Source organism: Procambarus clarkii, chromosome 40 (assembly GCF_040958095.1).
Source record: "Procambarus clarkii isolate CNS0578487 chromosome 40, FALCON_Pclarkii_2.0, whole genome shotgun sequence".
Classification (NCBI taxonomy): domain Eukaryota; kingdom Metazoa; phylum Arthropoda; class Malacostraca; order Decapoda; family Cambaridae; genus Procambarus; species Procambarus clarkii.
The window spans coordinates 30614058-30628705 of record NC_091189.1 but is presented as its reverse complement, the minus strand read 5'-3'; the positions used below and the strand labels follow the sequence as shown (position 1 = coordinate 30628705).

The window sequence follows — 14648 nt, the reverse complement described above, 5'->3', positions numbered from 1 at the left end:
TTCCTAACTCTGCTCTCCTCTCACTATATTATGCACTAATCTACCCCTATCTTAATTATGGTATCTGTGCATGGGGGTCTACCACTGCAAACCACCTTAAGCCCATCATCACCCAGCAAAAATCTGCTATCAGAATAATAACTAACTCTGCTTTCAGACAACACTCAGCTCCCTTGTTTAAATCCCTAAACTTGCTAAATATTAACTCCCTCCACACATTCTCTTGTGTCAACTACATTTACAAAGCCCTGTTCTTAAATGCAAACCATGCTCTGAAACTCTCCCTGGACAGATGTAATAGGACCCATTATCACCACACCAGAAATAAATATATCTTTGATATCCCCAGGGTCAAACTTAATCTGTGTAAACACTCTATGCAAATTAAGGGACCTAGTCTATGGAACTCACTCCCTAGTGAATTGAAAAGCTGTCAAACTTTTGCCTTATTTAAAAGCAAAACCAAAAGTACCTAATTTCATCTTCTTAGTTTCCTACACTGAGCTTTAAATTTGCTCTGTATCTAGTGTTACCCAATCTCCCAATCTTTATGTACCCAATCTCCCAATCTTTATGTACCCAATCCGAACATCTTTACCATTGTGATCATCACTGTCTTCTTATATGTGCTATCAATGTGCTGTATGGTGTCTATTAATCTTGTTTAAATTACCAATCAAGCCGTCAATGTAATCAATCAGAGCTCCCGTCCCTCTCAATTCTTGGACGAGTCTTGTTGCAAACTTCTGAACCTTTTCGAATTTCCTATTGTGTTTCTTTAGATAGGGGAGGCATACTCCAAAAGTGGTCTCACGTAGGCGGTGTATGGCGATCTAAATGAATGCCTCCTTATTCAGGTTCCTAAATGATCTTATGTTCTAACTTTTACTAGTGTAGGGTATGTTGCTGCCCTTATTCTATTTATATAATCCACCGGAGTTAGGTTTGATGTTATGTCCACTCCCAGGTCTTTTTCTCTAGTCGTCATAGGGAGATAGTTCCCCTTCATCGTTCAAGTACGTTTATTGAGAATAGGAAGTACATCTCAAAAGGATAGAATAGCTTAGGCTATTTCTACCCTCTTTCATATAAGGTCCCTCAAAGGGCTCACAAATTCATACAGTACACAATTATGAATCATATTTTACATTTTACATTTCAATGGTAATCACATGGCATACTGTGAGATCTCAGTATGAGATCTCACAGTATCTTAAGTCAAGGCGGAGTGACCGGCGGTCATAGGTCAGCAGGGTTGACAGGTCTACTATTTCTCAAAGTTCAATTATCCATTTTTGGGGGATCGGGAACAGCATTGCCGTTAGATGTTTGTGTAATTTAATTTCAGTAAAATAATTCAACCAGTCTGGATCAATTCAGTACAAACAGAGGTTAATTGTTATAACTTAACCTTGCTAAAGTAACTGGGTAAGCGATGAGGAACAATACAATGTTCTGGGCGAGATCAGACGAGGACAGATCAGTGTGGTCACGGAAGCAGCTGGGAGAGGTCAAACATCTTACCTCTCCCCGAGACCAGCCCAACATCTTTAGCTGGTAAAACATAGAGGTATAGTTGCTATGGTTATGTATAGAAATAGTCTCATTTGCCATTCAGGTCAAGTAGGGAGTGTTAAAGTGACAGGGAGTGAACATATTTAGATTTTGTTTTAGTTTTCTTTTAATAAAATAAGTAATAATTTGCATTTTTATTGTTTCCATTTGGTTATGTGTATACTTGTCCTGGTCACGTGGTCCACACGAGGCAGAGTTGTATTGGGCGCCGATTCTAACATCGAATCGGAATTATCATTACCGTGTAATTTATTTCACACTCTTAAGTTTCCACGGTCATCGAGTGGGGATCAAGCCCCAAGGTTGATTAATTAGCGTGATCGATCCAGACCTCGATCATTGCTCTGTGTTACTGGTCTGGTGGTGGCAGCGTAGAGGCGACTCTAGGGTTTTGCTCAGAGCCTAGGTCACGTCATACTGGGTGTAGAATCCTAAGTCGGTCAATCGTCTTAGGACCACGTGGCGTGGAGTTGGCTTTGGTAAACGTTTTGGAGTCCCTTGGTAGAGAATAAAAAGTAAGAATACGGGTAGGGAGGTTAAAGAAGGAAGATAAGTAGTGAGAGAAACCCTAACCCGTGTTACAATGGTGGCAGCGGTGGGACAGCGGCGGCATTTTGTAATCTACACAGACCATCGAGCATTAACACACATATTTAAAAAGCGAACGAAATGCCCACGAATGTCACGCTGGTCTCACGAACTTTCGGCCCACTCGTTCCAGATTTTGTACAAGCCTGGTCCAGCACATGTTGTGCCAGACACGCTAAGTAGAAATATAGCGGCAGTTCAGATTAATGAAAATATTGAAACCATTCCATCAGATAAAATGAGAGAATACCAGATGAACGAGCCGAGATGGAAAGAGATTATTGAGTATTTAGAGGGAGGAAAATACCCGAAAAAGAAAAAGAATTTACCTATTCATGATTTTGAGATGAAACAGGGCGTCCTGTATTATGTTAATAGCCAGAATGATAGGGCAGTATTTCAGCTAGTTATTCCGGACGCGTTGCGGTCATCAGCGTTAAAGCTTGCGCATGCTTCAAAAATTGCAGGGCATCCGGGGATCTTTAAAACGCACTTAAAAGCAAAGTCTCTATTTTATTTTCCAGGATTATTTTCTGAGGTAATCAATTTCGTGAAGTCGTGCCCTCGTTGCCAGAGGAGGAAAGGTACCCTTAAGGTACAAGCCCCACTTCAGGAATTTCCTGAAATTCGTGAACCGTTAGATCGTGTGGGGGCCGATCTGATTGATTTACACCACAGTCATGCGGGTAACAGATACGTGTTGGTGCTAGTTGACCATCTGTCTAGATACACTACACTAGTTGCATTACCTCAGAAGGATTCTCGTACGGTTGCAGATGCGTTCTTGCGTAGGTTCGTTACTGTATTCGGACCTCCTAAAGTTTTAGTCTCTGACCGGGGTCAAGAATTCAATGGGAATATATTTAGAGAAGTTTGTAAGATTTTAGAGACAACTTCGGCTTTTACAACAGCCTACCACCCACAAGCAAACGGAATGACGGAACGGACTAATCGTTCAGTCAAGGATATGCTTGCAATCCTTGCTGAACATGATGCAAACACCTGGGATGAACACCTACCCTATGTTCAGTTCGCCTTGAATACTGCCATCCACCAATCAATTAACACCCAACCACTTCATTTATTTACTGGTAATTCATGCAATTTCCCCTCAGGTCTGCTTAACAGACATAATGTTGCATACGGGGAGGACTATCCTTCAGAGGTCCTTGGAAAAATGAGAAATGCATGGAATATTGCAGCCGAAGCGTCCAAGAAGGCACGGACTCGGTATGCTCATTTTTATGACAAGAAAGTGCGCCCTCTTGAGTTGAAGGAAGGAAGCCTCGTATTGAGAGTGAATGAGGCTGCGCCCGCCAATCAGAGCAGGAAACTAGCTCCGAGGTGGCGAGGACCATATAGAGTAATTAAAAGGGCGGGGCCGGTTAATCTTGTTATAAAAGGAGTGTTCGAGGACCAGGTGGAAAGGACAATTCATGTGAATAAATTGAAACAATATCATGCTAGAGAGGAATTAGAACTGCCTTCAGCGGGTCTAGTTCCTGACTCAGCAGTGCTGACTCATGGCTTCACCGACGAGTCAGAAGATGAGGATGACCCTCTGTCATCGCTCATCAGTAGTCAGGTGCAGTCTCGCCACCCTATGGTGACGAGATCTCGCGCTATACAGTAAAGTAACTTCCCTAGTTAGTATAATTTAGTATTCATTAGATTTTCCTGTAAAGGCAATGAGGTGTACTATCTCTATACTTAACTCAGGTAGCAGCTTTTACCGTGCTCTGGGGTTCCACCTCCACCAAACCCAGAGTATATCTATGCTTCCGCTGTGTTGTGTCTGTCTGTTCCCAGGTCTGATTGGTACACCGACCCAGTTGTTCCAGCCACACGTGAACCCTTGTCTGTAAAGACCGAGGGGGGAGGCACGTTACACAAAGCCCTTCCCCCCACCAGACCCAGTAACCCATACATCAGTTACTTTGGGGATGAGTGACTGTCCAAGAGTCACCCGGCCGACGCCTCACGTCACTAACGAGGTTGTCAGGGCCAGCGAGCTGTCCACATTATAGCAGTCACCGGAGGTGCCATACAACGCCGGGGTAGCTGTCTCGAGATCACCACTACCCACCTGCTGCGTCATCAAGACTGCAGCCATTCCAGCAGTGTTGGAGGAGAGGTCAAGAAATGGAAGCACGTAGCAGTACTCAAGAATTTCGCCGGAAGATTAATGATTACGTCATCTGAAGTAACAAGAAAGCGGAAGTAAGGCGGTCACAGGTGGAAGGCACGGTTTCCCTACAGAGTACCGGGACTCGCCAATAGAAGGTCGCAAAATTGTCTCCTTTGGGCCTAAAGTCGGCGGTACGAGGGTATACACAGTTGGTGTTTACGGCCTAGTAACCTGGTGACATCAAGAAACGCCTGAGATGACGTGAGCAATGATGGAAGACGAGATTCACCTGTTCTGCAAACAAGCAACCCGCCTCTACGACCTTCTAACATCACTCCTGCTAAGAGACACCGTTGGTACATCCAGTCCGGCTCTGCTGTGGTCATCTGCGACGTCAAGTTTAACATCAAGACTGCCGTGTGAACTGTGATTGATATGAAGGCGTGTGGACTGTCGAGAGCAAGATTAATGGCCGAAGTAACAGTATTCTACAGCTGTCACTTGGCACTCCGCTCTACTACACTCTGTCGTCATTCAGGAGTACTGGATGGGAGTACAAGAGGACCAGGTATTGATGTCTACACATGAGAAGAAGCAAGATCGACACCGTCATCGTCAGCGACTACATTCAGCATCCAGCAGCATCGATTTTTTTTTTCGATTACTCAATATGAACAATGGATACAAACAACAAAGTGGCTCTGAACATCTGTGTAAAGAACATCTGGACACTTTTGTTTAAATGTTGAAAAACAGAGTTAGAATTACAATATTTTTTTAAATGTTGAAAAACAGATTTAAAATAATAATTCTGGTATAATATATGAAAATTTAACTCTATAAATTGGTCAGTAATCAAAATCGAAGCCCCTGTGTAATTGTCTCAGCCCAGAACAAACGGTTATGGAAAATTATGTTGTGCTATTTTTTGCAGAATGTTTGAACACAGGAGAGGCGGACCAATATAAACATTGACACTTCTAGTGAGTGAGAACACTTGGCTGTACAGTCAGCTGAAACCTGTGATATAGTATAGGAATTTTTTTTTATTTTTAGATACATGTAATAAACATTAGGTGTGTTCCTTAACATGTCAAGGTTGACATTGATGGGGAGTGGGTAGTACACGGATGTGAGCTTGATAGTTCCGTAGTACGCTCCCGGATGACTGAAAGTTCAGTCTGAAGTTATAACTTTAATGTTTGTTTGAGCACGGTGTGGCCGGCTCTAGAGGACACATGGACTTGGCTAGTGAAGAGCCAAGAGAGTTTAATAGCTAGTCTTTGATGATAGAGTAGGGCCATGTTATTTAGCTAGGTCAGTAAGGATAGGATGTATGTTTCCTGATGTTAGAGGATTGCTGTCAGTTGACAGCTGAGAAATTTATGAATTTAAACATGTTGATGTTGGACGTATGACGCTACAGCTTCAACACAGAGCAAGCAGCAGACTACGACCTCATCCAGCTACAACGCTCTCCCACATAGAGCTCCACGACTCCGGCCTCACTCAGCTCTCTCCTCTGCTCCAGGCTTCGTCTCAACGTCTACGACACTGCTGTATCCAGGACTACTAAATAAATATGAAACTCACTAAACACTATGTATCTGATCAACCCAACAACGTAACATAATCGTACGTTACAGATTTGATTTGAAATCTGTACAAAGCGGGAGCCGGTCGGCCGAGCGGACAGCACACTGGACTTGTGATCCTGTGGTCCTGGGTTCGATCCCAGGCGCCGGCGAGAAACAATGGGCAGAGTTTCTTTCACCCTATGCCCCTGTTACCTAGCAGTAAATAGGTACCTGGGAGTTAGTCAGCTGTCACGGGCTGCTTCCTGGGGGTGCAGGCCTGGTCAAGGACCGGGCCGCGGGGCCACTAAAAAAAAAAGGCCCCGAAATCAACTCAAGATAACCTCAAGATAACACTCTATGCAAATAAAAGGGCCCATTCTTTGAAACTCACTCCTTAATGAATTACAAAATTGTCCAACCCATGCCTTGTTCAAAAGTAAAATAAGAAAATACCTAATTTCATCCTCATATAGTTTCCTACCTTGTGCTTCACACTCACACTGTATCTTGTACTACCCACTTCCCCAATATTAGTATTTAAGACTAATTAAGTACCAGTGTCATCACCTGTCAATTTATATTGTTGATACAATGTATCAACCTTGCTACAATGTATCTTTTCATCTTACCATGTACAATGTACCTTGTCATCTTACCTAATATGTTAGATTAAGGACCTGCCCAAAACGCTATGCGTGTTAGTGGCTTTGCAAGAGTGCAAAATTATTGCTTTAATGTAATCTTACCAACCCATTGAACCTTGTTATAAATAAAATATTATTATTTATTTTCCTGAGACTCTTGTATCCATGAAAAATGAACTATCCACTAATGAAGGCAGTGTTCAATCCAGTGTGGTGGAACATTTTGACGGAGAGGCTCAGGAAAAAAGGTATACAAAAGTAGTGGATAGTTAATTTTCCTGAGACTCTTCCATCCTTGTCCAAACCACTTGGACTGGACGGTAGAGCGACGGTCTTGCTTCATGAAGGTCGGCATTCAATCCCTGACCATCCAAGTGGTTGAGCACCATTCCTTTCCGCCCGTCCCATCCCAAATCCTTATCCTGACCCCTTCCAAGGGCTATATAGTCGTCATGGCTTAGCGCTTTCCCCTGATAACTCCCTCCATCTTACATCCGTGAAACTTTATTCTTTTCCTTACTTTCTTCCTCTTCCGTTTCATTCCTCACTTCACTTTCCACTACACCTCATTTGCTTGCCATGGCTATTTTTTCTAGAGATTCAATTAAATCTTCTTGTCCAACTTTTTGAGGTATTCAAAGATCTTTGTACCGACCACAGACTCCACAACGCTGCCCCGCACCTCATCACCACGAGGTACACTTTTTCGGCTTCGTTTCCTACTGCCTTTCTCCGAAATGTTGGTCACAGAGGCTATCGTTGTCTTACCACGCTTTCTTCCTTGTTCCTGCTGTCCGATCCTTTGGCATAGCCATGCCCTAATCCAGCTTAATATAGCACCCCCAATACCGTTAGCCTCTATCTTTTTAATCTATCTTACATGTGGCTCCGTCAACATTTCTGACATGTTGAGTTGGTCAAATTTACTATCAACCAACCACGTTGATTTATTTCTTGCATCCGATGATGAGGTAAAGTGTGTTATGATCATTAGTGTCTTCATGCCTCTCATCCATCCTCTTTAGGCTTATCAAGAACCTCATCGATGACCTTCAACCCAAGAGGAGCCACACAGACTTCCTGTCTCAGCCAGTGCGAATTAAAACAGGAGATCGAAGCCATAAGAGTTGAGTAAGCCGCCGCTAGTCTAGTGACGTCACTCGCCATCCGGATGCTCGCGCGAACGCTGCCAGCTGCTGATGTTTACAAACCTACAGCTGAGACCTCCTAGGTCGTCGCCCCACAATCAATAACAATAAATACCAATTTATCCAGTGAAAGTGAGTATAAGTTGTAGTGTGAACATAGTTATATTCCGGTAATTGTTCTAAGGAGCAAGATGTATTAAGGTCTTATTAATAGCATTAAAGGTCAACCAACATTCCCTTCGTTTCCTCTGATGATCAACGGCTCACTCTGCCAAACACCTCAGGAGCGTGCAAATGTTCTTGCTGACTATCTTAAATTGACCCTCAACACCTTTCCATTATGCCCAAGAACCCTCCCTCAGACAAGAAATTGACCGTGCCATAGCGCTGCCCGTACTCGGTGTCGACAGCCCCCCCCTCCCCGGGAGGTGGAAGGGGGAGCCCCAGACCTACCGCGCCTGCGATCCACACCCCAGTTCTTGAGGCTGATGCTATCGGCTCGGTTGTGTGCTCTGGCTCCGGTCTTTTTTGCGGCGCTGTGCCTTGCGTGTAGCTGCTGTTCTCCAGGGGTGCGAGAGCCAGGAGTTATTTCTCAGTACTCGGGCTGCATGTGCCTAGGGTTCCCTTCCCTAGGTGCCCAGTAAGTACTGCCCTTAAAGCTTGGGGTTCCCTTCCCTAGGTGCCCAGTAAGTACTGCCCTTAAAGCTTGGGGTTACCTTCCACAAGTTCCTCTCCCTGGGGTTCAGCTTTAGACAGTTTGTTTGGTAGTTTTGGGCGCCGGTTAGCAGTACCCTGCCTGTGTTTACCTGAGCGCGAGTCCTCTTCAAGTAAATGCTCAGAACCCTGGGAATCCCCTAGGGGACACATGGGTCCGATGGATGTTACCCCAGGGTCCCCCCTCACTTTGTGCGAGTTTGAGGGTTGTTCGGTCCCCTTGTCTCAGGGCGACCCTCACGGTTTTTGCCTCCGTCATGCAGCCTGTTGGGTCGGTGACACTTTTGACCCTGAGTCCTGTGAGTACTGTTGCTTGCTGGTGACTCAATTTACCCAGTCTATAGATGATGATCTTCAGGTACAGGCTGCACAAGAGTAGCATTCTAGGTTTCGGTTGTTGCAACGCGCTAGGTTGGTTGTTCATCCGGATGCCCCGCGGCTACCTCGTTTTGCTTATAGGGACCCGGACATGGGGGTGGGGGTCGCTTCGACCCTGGTTCAGTCCGCACCTCCTGGTCCTTCCCCTCCCGTTGTGCGTTCTGGTCCCCCTGCTTCTGGCCCTGAAACATCTGAGGGTTTCGGAGTCGGGGCAGGGGTTAGTTGGTCTTGAGACTTGGGCAGCCTTGGGGGATGCCCCTTCCGGTGTGGCGACGGAGGCATTCGAGACTCATGCCCCGGCCGAAGCCTCTGGGTCTGACCAGTGGGCCTCTTTCTATCCGGCTTCTATGGCTGCGCCGGCCTTGTCTAGTGGGGTCGGTGCTTGGGGGAAGGACTCGGCCCCGGGTCCTGCTGGAGAGGACTCTGGGGCTGGGTAGGGACTGACTTGGGGGCCTTGGGCCCCGCTGGACACTGCCTGGGTTTTTGTACCCTCTGAGCGGGGTTTACTGTTGCAAGGAGTGGGGTTTTCTTTTCCCCCCTCTGTGTACGAATTGGATTTGGTGTCTGCCCCTCCCCTGGTTCGGTTCCGTGTTCCCCCGGGTGCTTCGGTTCTGTCTTTCCGGAGGTTTTTGGCTTATCGCATCCAATCTGCTGCGGTGCGGGTGGCCCTTGTGGCGAACCTCCTGCGTGACCCAGATTATGCCTCGGCAATGGATCCCTCAACTTTCAGGTTTGGGACTTCTTTTCCTTTCTGGCTCCGTTACGAGGTTCCGGAATCGTCCTGGCTGGCGGACTGTCCTGTCTTTGCCTCGGAGGCTTATCACTCCTTCTCCCACACGCTTGAGTGGCGGGAGGCTTCGACGGTGCTTCAGGTTTTCCTGGGGGCCACCTTGAGCACCTCAATGAGTGCTTGTTTGCTCCTGCCCTTCCCCGGGATGTTGATGTCGTTCAGCTCCATGTGCAGGTTCCCCTCCTTTCGGCGGCGCAGGTGGCGGAGGACTTGCGTGCTCGGGGCCTTTTGGTTGCGGCCTTGCACTTCTTTTCCCTCCTGAAGCTGTCTTCTGACTGGCTCACAGAGGATGTGGAGGCGCTTGGGGCTGTTCCGGGGTCTGGCGCCTTGGCCTCGGCGGCTCGCTCGTCGGCTGCCATGCTGAAGCTTTTCGCGCTGATCTTGTGAGATGCGGTGGCTCTGTTTTATGCCTCCCGGCTTGCGTGTTGGCAGGTGGTGCTTGCCTCCTCTGTGGAATCCGCTTGGGCCTTGGTTCTTAGGCTTTCTTCCCCTTTTTTTCCTCTCTTGTTTGAGGCTTCAGCCGTAGCACAGTTTATTCAGGCTGCTTCGGCTTCATGCCGTCCTATGTCGGACTTGCTAGTTCTCTGGGGGTCCCATGGTGGGCCTTCCCGGAAGGGTCGTGCCAAGACTCGGGGTTCCTCTCGTCGTGGTAGGCCACTGGTGTAAGGTTCTGATTCGGCGCCTCCTTCGGACCCTCCTTCGTCTGGTCGGCGCGGTGTTCGCTCTGTGCGAGGTTCTGGGTCTCGTAAGGGGCGCTAGCCCTTTCGCGGTTCGCCCTATTGACGGGGCGAGGGAGGGGAGGCTTGTGCTGTTCGCTCACGCCTGGTCCCACGATTTGTGGGCGTTTCGGGTCGTTTCGCACGGCCGCCGGTGGCGTTGGGTGGCTCCTTCCCCTGCGAGCGGCTCAGGGCTGGCAGGGCAGGCTTCTTCCCCTGCGCTCTGTCAGGTCATTTTGGAGTGGGTTCGCTTGGGGTTACCTTCCACAAGTTCCTCTCCCTGGGGTTCAGCTTTAGACAGTTTGTTTGGTAGTTTTGGGCATGGTCGAAACGACGACGCCCCTCAGATGGGTTTCCCGTCTGTTTCCAGTCCCGTGCGCGGACCTGCGGTTCATTCTGGACTTGTCCCATCTGAACCCCTGGGTTCATTGCTCCTCCTTTCGGATGACCACACAGTCCCAGGTTCGACTCTATTGGAGCCGGGCGCTTGGATGGTGTCCCTGGATCTCCGGAACGCTTATTGGCACGTCCCGATTCATCCGGGGTTCAGGGACTGGCTCGGTTTTGTTGTGGGGCCTCGTGCTTACCGCTTTCGTTGTCTTCCATTCGGTTTGAACCTGGCACCTCGCGTTTTCATGCGCCTCACGCGGGTCGTGGTGACCCGTCTGCGTCTGTTAGGTGTTCGGATGTTGGCCTACCTCAACGACTGGCTGGTTTGGGCTCCCGATCAGTCCGCTTGTCTGCTAGCCAGGGATCTGGTTCTTTCTCAGCTCACCAGGTTTGGGCTCTTGGTGAACTGGAGGAAGTCCCATCTGGTTCCCTCCCAGGTTCGGACCTGGCTGGGCCTTGTGTGGGACTCTTGGACCGCTTCCTTGTCCGAGAGTTTTTGATAGTTTAACAAAAATTACAAGGCACAATACAGCATATTGCTAGCACTGAAAAGAAGACAGCAGTGATCACAATGGTAAAGTTGTTTGGATTAAGTACATAAAGATTAGGAGATTGGGTAACACTAGATACAGACCAAATTTAAAGCAAAGTGTAGGAAACTATGAAGATGAAATTAGGTACTGTACTTTTTGTTTTTGTTTTTGAATGAGGCAAAAGTTTGACAGCTTTTCAATTCATTAGGGAGTGAGTAACATAGACTAGGTCCCTTTATTTGCATAGAGTGTTTACACAGATTAAGTTTGATTCTGGGGATATTAAAGAGATATTTATTTCTAGTGTGGTGATAACGGGTCCTATTACATCTGTCCAGGGAGAGTTTCCGAGCATGGATTATATGGCCCTTCATACAGAATAGGGAAGCAGCACATTGCTGTGTATACCTAATCATGTTAAAAAAATACATTGTTTGAGAGGAGTCTTGTAGAAACTATTAAGAGTTGTTGTAATATAATGTTTCCATGATTCAGTGCTTACCTCTTGTGAAAATCATGAAGTTATTGTTTAGTCAGGGTTTATTTGTTTTTTGCATTGAGGCATGTATTTTCTCCCCTGATTCCATGTATGACTAACCATCCTGTGAGATGGGAGTATTAGATGAACTTATAGCTAGTTTTTTATCTACACTGTGTAATCTTCCATATAGAATAGGGTAGCAGCACATTGCTATGTATAGCTAAGATTCTTAATACAAAAATATCAGTAATAAAAGTTTAAATTATAGTTTGTGTTATTACCAATATTATCCTTATTAAATCATGTTAACCATGGATCATTAAAATCTCATGTTGATATGTAATGCAGTAGTCATATTTCTTTTGAATCATTCGTTAAAGTGTGCATTATGTCTCAATTTTTCACTTCTTTGGATATACTGTACTGTATACAGTGGGGCCTCGACTTAAGATGGTAATCCGTTCCTAGAGACGGATCGTAAGTTGAAATATTGTAAGTCGAAGCGATTTTTCCCATAAGAAATAAAGGAAATTGAATTAATCCGTTCCCCACCCTCCAAAATATTAACTTACAAATACATTTTATACTGAATACAGTTTTGTTCTCTAACTACAATACAGTACATATATTTATCTTGTTGGAGGACTCTTGATGGTGTATGGAAGATGGTGATGAGGGGGGAGGAAGAGAGGTGTTACTGTTTGGAAGGGGAGTCCCATCCCATTATAACATCAGGCAGTGATAACTTTTCTGGGATACACTCTCTGGCATGATTTGCCTGCATACCACTAGGACCTGCTTGTGGCTCACTGCTTGTTTGTCTTACTAAGAATCTGTCTAAAAACACTTGTTTTTCCCTATGTTTTACACTTGTCTGTAGTAAGACATCACATTGTCATTTAAAAGGTCAATGCAACGGCCTGCTACAGCTTTATTTGGGTGAGTTTTTTCAACAAAACTTTGCAGTTACCCATACAGCACTTCACACATTTTCTTAATGAGGAAGGGACATCCTCTACTGCCTCAACTCACAACTATTTTCTTAGGTTGAACCTTACCACTGACTTTCTTGGGACCTATGGCATGATATAACCCTCATGGGGTTCAACCACTACAAACCACCTCAAGTCCATCATTACCCAGCAAAAATCTGCTATCAGAATAATAACAAATTCTGCTTTCAGACAACACTCAGCCCCCTTGTTTAACTCCCTAAACATGCTAAACATAATCTCACTCCACAAATTCTCTTGTGTCAACTACATTTACAAAACCCTGTTCTTAAATGCAAATCCTGCTCCGAAACTCTCCCTGGACAGATGTAATAGGACCCATTATCACCACACCAGAAATAAATATCTCTTTGATATCCCCAGAGTCAAACTTAATTTGTGTGAAAACACTATGCAAATAAAGGGACCGAGTCTATGGAACTCACTCCCTATTGAATTGAAAAGCTGTCCAACTTTTGCATCATTCAAAAACAATACTAAAAAGTACCTAATTTCATCTTCATAGTTTTTTACCTTTTGCTTTAAAACTGCACTGTATCTATTGCTACCCAATCTCCCAATCTTTATGTACCCAATCTGAACATCTTTATCATTGCGATCATTGCTGTCTTCTTATATGTACTGTCAATCTGCTGTATGGTGTCTATTAATCTTGTTTAAATTACCAATCAAGCTGTCAGTGTAATCAATCAGAGCTTTAATATACCAATGAGCTTTAATATACTTACTAATCTCTCTCATCTCATTTTTTTTTCTTGCAATGTATTTGTTATCATTTTATTAATTCTGATAGAATTTACCTACTTAAAATTATCTGTTAGATTAAGGACCTGCCAGAAACGCTGCGCGTACTAGTGGCTTTACAAGAGTGCAATTACTCTACTATGCTATGTATTCTCACAAACCCAATGTACCTTCTTGTATATAAATAAATAAATAAATAAATAAATAAATATATAATAATCAGTTTTATGTTCAAAAAGCAAAAAATCACCACAAAAACGTAATTTCTTTTAGGCGTGATCGTCACTAAGCGGGCAGCTCTAATTAACTGAGGCAGGTTGGTCCGCGTGACTAGGAACCACGCGCTCGGTCGACCCAAACGTATACCAACAAATATCGTTAGTCGACGATACTATCGTAAGTCGAGTTGGATTTTTCAATTAAATTTACATCGTAACTCGAAATTATCATAAGTCGGGGCAATCGTAAGTCAAGGTGTCACAGTACAAAAAGATAGGATAACAATAAACCAGTAATATTTCTTTCATTATATTTTTTATTTAAATAACTGCATCAATATTTTTACAGCTGACAGGATTTGTTTCTCACAGGTGCATTACAGTATTTGTTAAAAAATAATTAGGTTTATTGCTACACACAATGGTGCTACACAGCCTTCCCAGCTTGGTGCTTTCTTTTGATAATTACTTACTGATTGTTACACAGCCAAATTGTGTAACAGGAAGAGGTCTTGGACACAAATTTGTTCCATGCTAAATGTAGAGGAATCAGCTGAACATTCCTCAAATAAAATAGGCTGCCTCAGCTTATAAGGTAAATAAAATAAGCATTCCTCAAATAAGTAGCTGCCTCACCTCACTGCCTTACCGCTACATAGCCTTCCCGGCATGGTGCCTTCTTTTGATAATTACTGGTTTCACACACCCAAATTGTGTAACAGGAAGAGGTCTTGAACCCCTACTTCCCTCTCTCTTTTTTTAATAGTCCATATAGTCATAATTATAGGTTTAAGTATTCAATGAGAAGAGTTTTTGAAGTTTTTACCCTAACATCATTTGTGCAGGATATTTTTCTTTTATGTCTCACCCAGATTTAATTCAAAATAAAACCAAACAAAATAAATTAAAACTGTGTATGTATAGCTAAGGTACACCCTTACCGATTACTAGGTGAACAGGGGCATTTGGTGATAGGAAATGCTCCCATCTGGCAGGGCTCATAACCTTCTC

General features: G+C 44.7%; 1 protein-coding gene across 3 annotated transcripts in view; it reads left to right on the top strand.

Annotated features, from left to right (window-relative positions):
- Window positions 1-7635: 7635 nt before the first annotated feature.
- The window catches only part of LOC123757992 (distal membrane-arm assembly complex protein 2), a 57860-nt gene continuing 50847 nt past the window's right edge, over window positions 7636-14648 (top strand). For 2 of the 3 annotated variants that reach the window (XM_069338937.1, XM_045742077.2), the window contains exon 1: window positions 7636-7792. The gene's annotated coding sequence lies outside the window, so the exon portion shown is untranslated. Of the gene's footprint in view, window positions 7793-13692; window positions 13816-14648 lie in introns of all 3 variants that reach the window. The other variant, XM_045742076.2, reaches the window with a different exon arrangement.